This window comes from Mandrillus leucophaeus, unplaced genomic scaffold (assembly GCF_000951045.1).
Source record: "Mandrillus leucophaeus isolate KB7577 unplaced genomic scaffold, Mleu.le_1.0 Scaffold660, whole genome shotgun sequence".
NCBI lineage: Eukaryota > Metazoa > Chordata > Mammalia > Primates > Cercopithecidae > Mandrillus > Mandrillus leucophaeus.
This window is the reverse complement of record NW_012107142.1, coordinates 697,262-707,678: the sequence shown is the minus strand read 5'-3', so window position 1 is coordinate 707,678 and position 10,417 is coordinate 697,262. Positions and strand designations below refer to the sequence as shown.

The 10,417-nt window shown below is 48.9% G+C and overlaps 1 pseudogene; it reads right to left on the bottom strand.

Annotated features, from left to right (window-relative positions):
• Positions 1–3,662: 3,662 nt before the first annotated feature.
• Positions 3,663–8,669, bottom strand: LOC105554869 (annotated as a pseudogene).
• Between the last annotated feature and the right edge of the window lie 1,748 nt (positions 8,670–10,417).

The following is a 10,417-nucleotide window of genomic DNA, read 5'->3' as shown; positions in this document are numbered from 1 at the left end:
ACTCAATAACTGGTCAGCCCAAACCTGTAAATTATATGCTCTTAACCAGACCCTAAAGCTCCTAGAAGACCAAGGAAACACTATATATACTAATTCACAATATGCCTATAAAGTAGTACACACCTTTGAAAAAATCTGGACAGAGCAGGGACTAGTCAATAGCAGGGCAAAATAATTGGTACATGGGGAACAAGTTTTAGAAAGCCTCCTGCTTCCAGCAGGGACAGCCATAGTTCATGCACATGGCCAGCAGAAAGGAAACACTATGAAGCTGTAGGGAACAGACTTGTAGATAAGGCTGCTAAGTAAGTCTCCCTGGAGGAGAAATTTAAACTGTTCAGCTCAGATATCCCTAAGGTGATATCAAAACCCCAATTTTCAAAAGAGGAGGAAAAGCTAGGCAAGATAGGAGCCACTCATACTAAGAATGGAAGGTGAGTGCTTGCTCATGGGAGAGAAATAATAAATAAACCCATAATAAAAAATTGAATGTCTGTATTGCATAAGGGAAGTCATTGCGGTCCCCAGGCCATGTATGATGAAATACTAAAGAATTATGGGTGTATAGAAATGTATACCCTTGCTAAACAAGTGTGTGGGAATTGTGTGAACTCCCAGGAAACAACTTCGGTTAAAAGAAATTGTAACTCAAATCCCACCCCTTGAGTTCACAGTTCACCATTTCCAGCCAGGCAACTCAGTGCTAATTAAGACTTGGAAAGAAGACAAGCTCCACCCAAGCTGGGAAGGTCCCTAACAAGTGAGACAGCTGTACAAACAGCTGATCAGGGCGGACACGTTACACTCGGGTCAAGAAACTGGTTAAAAAACAAAAACAAAAACAAAAAAAAACAGAAGGAAGGTAAATTGGAAGTGTATAGATCACCTAAGAAACCTTTTAAGCTAATTCTAAGGAAAACCTAAAAGGAAGCTATATGCAGGTTCCAACATTGGGGGCTGATATGGTTAGAATTAATCCTAACACGAGGGGTGAAAGGAAACCTAAGTATTGTATAGGAACCACACACCACCTAACTGTAAAAATTTAAAATGCAATCCTATATTAATTACCATAAAGAACCCAGCTACTCTAAACCAGAAAACTTGAAGGCATAAATTAAAAATAAATATCTCAAAAAGCAACTCCTTGGAACAGTTAGATTTTAGGTTAGTCACCAACTCTACCCCAAGCCCACCCAGAATTACTATAACTCCCAGTCCCATTAACTTCCTTTAACCCACCAAATAATAACCCTAAGAGAGTAAAAATAATTAAAATACCTGACTTAAGGCAGACTTTAAAAATTAAAACAGGATATAGAGACATAAATGCCTGGGTTAAATGGGTGAAATTTCCAGCACAAGCCCTCAATAAAAGTAACTGTTACGCGTGCGCCACTGGTCAACCTCAGGCACAGGTGGTCCCCTTTCCCCTTGGATGGGATACTAATCCCCAAGGAATGCATTGCATGTTGGCTGTATACCAAGACGAGGATGCATGGGGAAATAAGACTTGTAAAATCTGTCATTGCTCTTTTCCACTTTGCAGAGATCAGATACTAAAGCAATCCCCTCGTTCTCTATAGGGAGTATAAATCACTCCTGTTGTCTCTGTAGACAGAAGGTGAAGTTTGATAAACCCATGGGAAAACTCTCAACCTGCACCCACATCCTAAATGTCACTGGGAACCCAGAATGAGGCAACCATTCATCAGGAAAGGAACCCTCCGTAACTTGTTACCATCCAATTGGACCAGGACTTGTGCTTTAGTACAATTGTCCATTCCGTTCACCCTGGCATTCATTAAAATAGCTAAAAATACACATGGTCATCGAAATCAGAGAAATTTAGCAATTTATTTTAACCCATATATATACACATATACACACACACACACACATATATATATACACACACACACATACACACAAAGCTTCTGGATCAGGGGATGAAAACTTTGTATATCTATCTATCTATTCATCTATCTATCCTTCTATCTATCTATCTATCTAAACTCCATAGGAGTACCTAGAGGACAGCCTAATAAATTTAAAGCATGAAACCAAATACCTGCTGAATTTGAGTCAGCACTTCTCTGGCGGTCAACTATTAACAAGAATGTAAATTGGATTAATTATAAGTCTTATAATCAGCAAAGATTCATCAATTACACTCCAAATGCCCTTAAGGGAGAAGCCAGACAACTAAAGGCCACTAGCTAAATGGCTTGGGAAAACAGAATTGCACTGGACATAATATGAGCAGAGAAACGTGGTACATGCAATATGCTGGGCAGAAAATGTGACACTTTCATTCACAACAATGCTGCCTCAAATGGAACCATCGTAAAGGGACTGCAGGGACTAACAACTCTAGTCAATGAGCTGGCAGAAAACACAGGAGTAAACGACCCTTTTACTAACTGGTTAGAAAGTTGGTTTGAAAAATGGAAAGGAATGGTAGCTTCAGTTCTTACATCTCTCATAATCATGGTTGGGGTCTTAACAACCATAGGATGTTGTGTCATCCCTTGTGTGAAGGGCTTAACACAAAGGTTAATGAAAGTAGCTATTAATAAACAAATGCCGCTAATGTCCCAACAGAATGACTTACTATTATTAAAAGTCAAACTAAACTCCTCCTCCTATAATGAAGAAAGTAAGAACTTCCAGATATCTAAGTGAAAATAAGACCAAAAAGGGTTAAAAAAAAAAAAAAGGAGGAGAGAACTGTAAAAAATAACCTACATGTGATGGTTCATTTTCATAAGTGCCTTAGAACATGTTTAAGCAGGCCACATGGAAATAAAGAGATAAAGAAGCAAAATGTACTAAGCCACAACCCCCTCCTTCCCGCTTTCCCTTTGACCCAGTGTCCAGGAGCTTATTGGTCGGGGCCCCTTCAGTGACCCCCCTCCCCACCTCACCAAAGAATTTAGTTTGGGCTAGCTTGCCATCACCTAAGTGCAGCCACTACAGCCATAAGTCAAATGCCAAGAGTCCTGAGACAGTCACCAGGCATCATGGGCTGCAACAAAATGCAGCAAAAAATGCAGCAAAAAGACCCTGAAGAACATACTTGAAATCTTAATCCAACTACCAATAGGCAATGCCCAGGAAGACTGTAACCCCATGGTATTCAGCTAATGAGGAATTGGGGGAGGGACTTGCACACTAGGGAATAAATTGTTTTTTGAAACTGTCCCAGGTGTGCCTGCACTCCAGACACCTGATCTTGCAAGACTGTCATTAAAAGTCTCTCTTTCGCTGTTCTCTGGGTCTCTGAGTCTATTCTTTGGGTTTGAATGGGTGAATTTCTTTCTCACAGGGGTGTAGATGGCAACGTGGCTCTCATTCCCCTCCCAAATACCCCAACTTTCATCACCTGTTCCAGAAGCCTTGTCACCTACATGCCTATCTGTACAGAAGGTATGAGGGGACCCTACTGCCCAGCCAGGGACCTTCCCATCTCTAGCAGCTGTCCCCTTTTCTGACCTGGACCCGCTGCACCTGATATTGTCTTCTTCTTGTATCAAAGGATGCGGAGAATAATAATACTACTAATAATACTAATGATGATGAAAGCAGCAACAGCAGCAACATATGGAATGGCTTGTCATCAACTCTGAAGCATCAGGGCCATCCCTGGAAAAAACAGCCTGTTACATACCAGGTACCCAAAGCCACAGTCGTTCCTGCTTCCCCCACCCTGGCCTGATCCTCCTTATGTTGGAACCCTCAAGGGTGGTCCCAGGTTCACGAGAGGACACAAGGTGAGTGCTGTGATTCCTACTGTATCCGATGGAGCAGGTGACCTTCTGCTCCTCTCCTTGGGGAATCCTGCAGGCCACCTCTGTCTGGTAGGTCCCACCCCATGGACAGAATACCCCCAGACTGCTGGGCATCCTGGCTCAAAGACGCCCCATCCTGACACCAGATCAGAGAGATATTCTGGAGACAGAAGCCAGAGCCCAGCATATCAGGGTCATGTTGCCCTCCAGGGCCTCACTGCAGGTCACATTCATGGTGGGGGAGGGGAGGTTGGAGAAGAAAGAGCAGAGACAATGAGGCACGTGGCCAAACCCTGCTCCCCTCTATTGGAGATGCAGGGAACAGGGCTGGTCCACTCCACTGTTCCAACTCTGGCAGAAGCCCTCACGGACCCCAGACCTTCTGCAAGCCTGTCCTTACCCTGGGGCCCAGTTCCTCTAGGCTGGCAGAAGGATGGGCCTTGAGACTGTGTCTTTATGCTCTGGGATCCCTGCATTGATGCTGAGGAGGGGAAGGTCAGGCGTGGGCTCCTGGTACGTGGGGCCAGAGGAACTCTTTGGGATGGGCAGGCTGGGAGGCAGATGGGGCAGCCTTGGCCCTGGGGCTTCCTCTCCTGCCTGATACCCACCCAGGTTCAGGCTTCTGTGAGAGGGCCCACTGTTTCCCCAGATTATGACACTGGACTCTTCAGTCCTTGAACCCCTGTCTTTTTCCAGTGGCTCTAACAGGAGAGAAAAATCAGGATATAACACACCAACAGAAAACACTTGCATCCGTAGCACAAGGAGAGTTTCCCTGACGGAGCTGGAGGTAGGGGTGACTCTAGTGGAATAGCGGAGAGGAAAGCCCCTACCCAGGCCCAGTCCCTGTTCTCCTGACACCCACACGGGATTCCAGATGCACTGTAGTTTCTGCCCGAAGTCTGCCCATACAGGGCGGGAGTGTGTCTTGGCCTGCATAGCATCTTCCTTCTAGATATTTGTGATGTTCAGAGCAGAGGTCTGAGCTCTGGAGGACTGGGATACTGTCCATTCCTGAGTCTCCAGGTTGAGAGAGAGGAAGAGCTACCCATAAGAGTAGGAATGCCTAAAGCCCCTGGTGCTGCTGGCTTCCTGATCTCACAAACCCTAATCTCCTGGAGGGAATGTAAGTCTACACCCACCCAGCAGTGACTTCTCCATTCCAGTCCAAGTGAGGAACTCAGACCACAGGGGACCCCTTGCTGGCCCTCCTCCATGCCTTTCTGTGTGGGCTGAGTGCCGGCTCACCTCCCTGCTGAGCTCCGCTGACCCCCATTCCTCACCCCTACCACCAGCCAGATCCAGAGGGAACAGACAGGTCCCTGCTCTCTGCTCCCAGCTCTTCTGGAAAAGGCCTCTCCCATCACTTTTGCCCGCTGCCTACTCTCACCTCCTTTCTGGCCCTTGATATATGCCAGGGCCCTTCTGAGGTCCTGCCCGTTCTCTGTCAAGTCCTCAGTCTCTGTGTCCCAGATCTCAGCTCCCAGAACCACTTCTGCCCACTGTCCCCGGGACCCAGCCCTGCCTGTCTGCCTGTTGAAGAGCAGGAAGGTCTGACCATCCAGATGTCCCTCAGCGAGAAACCCTGACTGCACAGATCCATCCCGGGACAGCACTGTGAGGTTGTAATGAAGACTGTGGGGCCCTGGGGAAGAGGAAACCACAGATGAAACTTCTTCCTGGAAGCAACTTTACATCAAAGTTAACACACGGGTCTGCGGTCCCGACCTTCCTGAGGAGGCACGAAATGCACACAGGCAAAGGGACAAGAATGAGGATTTTAGATACAAGGAAAACTGGGAGGGCAGGAGGATGGAGGAGTGGACTGAGGAACGGAAGATGGGGGAATGGGGATGGCAAACATGGAGGCCAGGTGCCAAGGCGGGGCAGCCACAGGCCACCTAAGGGTATAGGGAGGAGGCCAAGGAGAGAGGCTGCCCTGCAGTGGTGAGGGAGGAGCATGAAGGCAGTGGTGGAAGGAAGGTCTTGCCAGAGAAGAGGGTGGAAATGGGAAGGGACCCAGGCTCAGGGTGACCCATGACCAGCATGGCTGTGCTGCACAGGTGAGGGTGAGATGGAGTTGAGGGCCGCTGCCTTTGAGGAAGGCTCATTGTGGACAAGGTGGGAGTAAGGGAGGGTCAGTGCATCTTTTCAAGAAATAGTGCTAGGAACACTAGACGTTCACATACAAAAAGAAATGAAGTTGGACTCCTAACTTACACCACATATACAAGTTAACTCCAAATAAATCAAAGACCTATACTCAGGAACTAAAACAGAAAAATTCTTAGAATGAAACACTGGGAATAATCTTCATGACATAGGTTTTGACGACACATTTATGGATATAACACCAAAGTACAGACAACAAAGAAAAAAATGGTAGGTTGGACTCATCAAAATTAAAAAAAAAATTGAGCATTAAAAAACACAAACTGCAGAGTGAAAATGCAGCCACCGGAATGGAAGAAAATATTTGCAAATCATATATCTAATAAAAGATTAATACCCAGAATACATAAAGGACTCCTATAACTCAAGCACAAAAAAACTGTGTAGGCAAAGAATTTGAATAGCCAATTCTCCAAAGAAGATATACAAATGGCCAATAGACACATGAAAATATTCTCAACATCAGTAGTTATGAGGAAAATGGAAATCAAAACCACAATGGGCTACTACTTCACACCAACTAGGATGGCTATAATGAAACACACACACACACGTATACACACACACATACACATACACACACAGAGAGAGAGAGAGAGAGAGAGAGAAACAGCAAGTTTAGCAAAGAGGTAGAGAAACTAGAATGTCTGTGTGCTACATTGGGAAAGACAAAATGGGGCACCTGCTATGGAAATCAGTGTGTTGGTTCCTCCAAAAACTAAACAATGAATTACCATACGATCCAGAAATTCTACATCTGGGTATTTACCCAAAAGAAATGAAAGCAGAACATTAAAAAGATATTTGAACACTCATGTTTATAGCAGCATAATTCCCGATAGCCATATTCATAGAGACAGAAAGTAGAACAGTGGTTTCAGGGGCCAGGGGGAAGGAGGAATGGGGAGTTACTGTTTAATGGGCACAGAGTTTCAGGATGCACAAAAATAACAGTGTACTTAATGCCACTGAACAGTCCACTTTTAAATGGTGAAAATAGTGAAGTTTATATGTATATTTTACCACAATTAAACAACAAAATGAAATTGTCACAGTGTACCAAACAATAATATAGAATTAGAAAGAGGTTGGGGTACTGGTCGAAGAGAAAAAAACCAAGGCAGAGGTGAGATTCACGCCTGAGGAAGGGCCTTCAGAGGGGAGTGGTGCTGGAAGGGGAGCAGTCACACTCCAAAAGAAGGTTCAGGTTACGAAACCCTCACTGGAGGAAGGTGGTGCTGGTGGTGGTAAGTGAAGATTTTGGATAAGTCTAGGAACTGAGAGCCCACTGGGGTCAAGGAACCAAAAGAGGATGAAGGTCAAGGAGCCCTTGGACCAGAGCCTGTGTTGGGTCTGGGTGGGGGTGAGGAGATGGGCAGGGCAAAGACTAAAGGATGGCATGAGCATGGAGTGGGGGTGACCCTGGGAGAACTTGGGGTAAAGTAAGAACAGGAAGGGAGGGGTTCTGTGGGGAGGGTGGGGTTTGGGGAAGGTGAGAACTTGCTGAGGGCCCAAGGCAGCTCGGCAAGAGGTGGGAGCAGCACAATGTCCCAAGACGGAGAGGGGCAGAGGGACCAGGGAGCGATGGTCCAGCACCTGTATGCTGAGGGGTGGGGTCCTCAAGAGGGTGAGGCTGAGGATGGAGTGGGGAAGGGGCCACCCTGAGGCAGGGCCCAGAGCAGGCACCTGCACTGGAGGGGAGGAAGCATCTGTGCTGCCCTGTGCCCTGCCTAAGGCCCAACTTTCATTAGCACCAGGGCTCCCCTCAAGTGGCCTGGAGGGAAGTGGGATGGAGGGAAGACCACGGGACAAAAGGCAGCACCAGAAAGTTAGGGTCAGGGACAGTTGGGAAGGGGGAGGCATAGGGCAGCACTGGGTGAAGGCTGCTTGTAGGAATGGCCCATAAGCGAGGCAAGAGGGACCTGCCGTGGCAGGGCAGGGAATGAAAGCAAAGGATATCCTACAAATAGATCAGAGAACTGCAGACAGAAAGGGGCAGCAGGAAGCAGGGAGGACAACAGGACCCAGGGGGCCCTGAGATGGGACAGGGAGGAGGTTGGAGGGAACCTGGTGTCCTTAGATCATTGGAGTCCACAGCAGCGGGGAGGGCTGCCAGAGAGGAAAGAACCCTGGGAAGGGCCGGCCAGGGGAGAATGAGCTGGGGATGGGAGAAGTCGCATGAAGAATCCTCTGCCCGGAGCCTGCAGACTCCAACCCCTCAGCTTGAGAGTCAGGAGCCCCACAGTCCCCACAGCAACAGGAAGCACCAGCTCCTGGTCCCGAAAAAAGGAGGGCTCCAACTCCAGGGACTTCGGCCCGCCTGGGAGCTGAGAACACGCGGACTCTAGGGAAAGGACAGGGCTTCAGGGACCCGAAAGTCGCTCCGAGCACCGGGAAATGTGGCTGCCTCAGCGGCAGAGCTGGAAGGGCCCTCGAATGCCATTCACAGGAACAGCCCGGGGACCCAGGGACGTCAGAAGGGCTGTTTGTCCGAAAAGTGAGAGGAGGCGGAAGAGAGGTGAGGAGACCAAATGCAAGAAGAGACCATTAAGTGCAGGGGGCGGGTGATGCGCGACCCCGAGGAGGACCGAAAAGAGATGAGAAAGCAGGGCTGAGGAGTGGCGGCAACCAGTCGCGTTCAGTTCCGCCACTCCCGACATCGCACCTGAGCCCCGACGCGACCACAGAGCGCTCGCAGCGACACATTCGGACACCCCAGAAACGCCACGCCGCTCCCGCTCCGCCGAGGGCTGGAGCAATCCTGCCACCTCAGCCTCCTGAGTAGTTGGGACTATAGGCGAGTGCCACCACGCCCAACTGTCATTTACCATCTGGTACCAGCCCCCATTAGACAATGAACAATCCATGATCAGGAACTATGTCCATTCCATCTTCGTCAGCCTTACGAACATTATTTTTTAAGCGGAACTCTACCTATGATTACTAACCATTCCCCAAGACCCCTAGCCTGCACTTTTCTGTAGATGAAAATGTCATACATCACAGAGTTTTAACAATTACTCAGTTTTCCCATCCACATTCACTGATTATTTATTTTGATCATCATAATTTATTGAGCACAGACGGGACTGGGGTCCTGTCCCCACCTTAGAGGGATTATTTACACTGCTAAAGGTCACAAGGGTAGTGAGGGTAGAGAGGCAGACAGACCCAGCTCTCCTGACACTGGTCCCAAGCCCTTCCCTCCACAGTGTCTACCCTCTCTCGAGGACTTTTTCTCCCTGTTCCAGTTCCAGCAAAGGGTCTTATTCAGCTCACCCCCCAAAAGACTTTTAATACTTCAATGACGATAATAATAATAATAATAATAATAATATTATGCAGTTTGTTCCTACGCATTTAGAGGTGATCATGACAAGACGGGAAGCCAATCCCTCCCTTTTTGGGGTAGGGGAGGCCCTGACGATCTTGGACTTCGGGCGAGTGGTTCCCCAGGTCTAGGCCTGGCTGCCCTCCCTAAACAAATCCCCCAGGTCTTTTCTGTCCAAAGCCCTCCCCCTCTATCCCATCTCCAGCCTCTTCTCTTCAGGCCCATCAACGACGCTTTCACTCTCAGCACTTGCGTTAGATTCCTGGACTTACCAGCACACAGGAAATTTTCTCCTCGCAGACTTTAGGCGCCACTGCTGAGTCCGGAAAAGAAAGAGAAACGTCCCAGCACGGTCGCTTGTGTAACTCAGGACGAGGCTGCGCTATGTGCCCGCGCGCTTTTTCAAGTCTGTGGCCCGGAGTTCACTGCGAGGACTGGGATCACCCGTCACCCCGCCCTGGTCTACGGAAAAAGAAATGTGTTTACTGATGTAGAAACTGAATAACGGCGCTGCGGGCTGGGGAGGGCGGAGCTGCCTTCAGGCTTCTGGTCTCCAGCTGCGGGTCACTCACACCTGCCGCTGTGAAATGCAGCCCCGCGGGGCAGGAATTCCGAGTCCGGGCTGGACCGCGATCTGGAATCTGACTCGCTTGAAACAGCACCGCGGCGGATTCGGAGCCGGGTGAGTAGGGAAATGCGCCTCAGTCCCTCCCACGGGCTGCCCACGGATTCCAGGATCTGAAAACGCTTCCTGCTGCTCCGTCTCCCCGGGAAGGCAGAGACCGCCTCTGGGTCGTTCTGATGGAAAGGGGCTCAGCCGTCCGAAGGAAAACCCACAACTAACAGGCCAGGAAAAAGCCTCCCAGGGTCCCGCCCCTTCAGTGAGGATCCTAATTTACTCCCCGAGTGTGGCCCCATCAAAGACTGGAGCGAAGGTCACTGAAATGATACAAGATCGGCGGGGCCCAGAGCGCTGCGGCTCACGGAATCCGGTGATAGCGCTGCCTCGCGTCCCTTCCCTGACCTGCCCCAGGCGGACGCGGTGACGTGTGTTGGCCTCCAGGCTGGAATACATGGGGATCGAAAGCAGAGAACGGAGAAAGGAGGGAAGAATGGGGGGGAC